Source organism: Cariama cristata, unplaced genomic scaffold, assembly GCF_000690535.1.
Source record: "Cariama cristata isolate BGI_N322 unplaced genomic scaffold, ASM69053v1 scaffold23152, whole genome shotgun sequence".
Lineage (NCBI taxonomy): Eukaryota > Metazoa > Chordata > Aves > Cariamiformes > Cariamidae > Cariama > Cariama cristata.
In genome coordinates, this window is record NW_009604771.1 from 1,436 (window position 1) to 1,806 (window position 371).

The window sequence follows — 371 nt, forward strand, 5'->3', positions numbered from 1 at the left end:
GTGGCCTTGCGGGACGGCTCTCCCGACCCACTGCGGAGCAGGGTTGTGCGTTTTCACCCCAGGCAAGCCCAGCGTCGGCAGGACGGGCTCTGCGCTGATTCCCAGTGCCCCGTCAGCACCAGTTTTCCCTGGTCTGCTCTCCAGGTTGGCTGCTTTCCCTTCCCAAGCCCAGCCTGCGCCTCTCCATCCCAGAAGGGGGAAGGAAGCAGTGAAAACGCTGTCACTACCATCACACTAGGGAGAGAACCGGCTTTTCCTCAACTTTGGCAAGGGGAGACCACATCTCCCCCGTTTCATGGGTCCCATCACTTATCCACACGCCCCGGCCCATGCCAGCGTACCCTCGCCTCCGGGGTCTCTTTTTGGAGAGA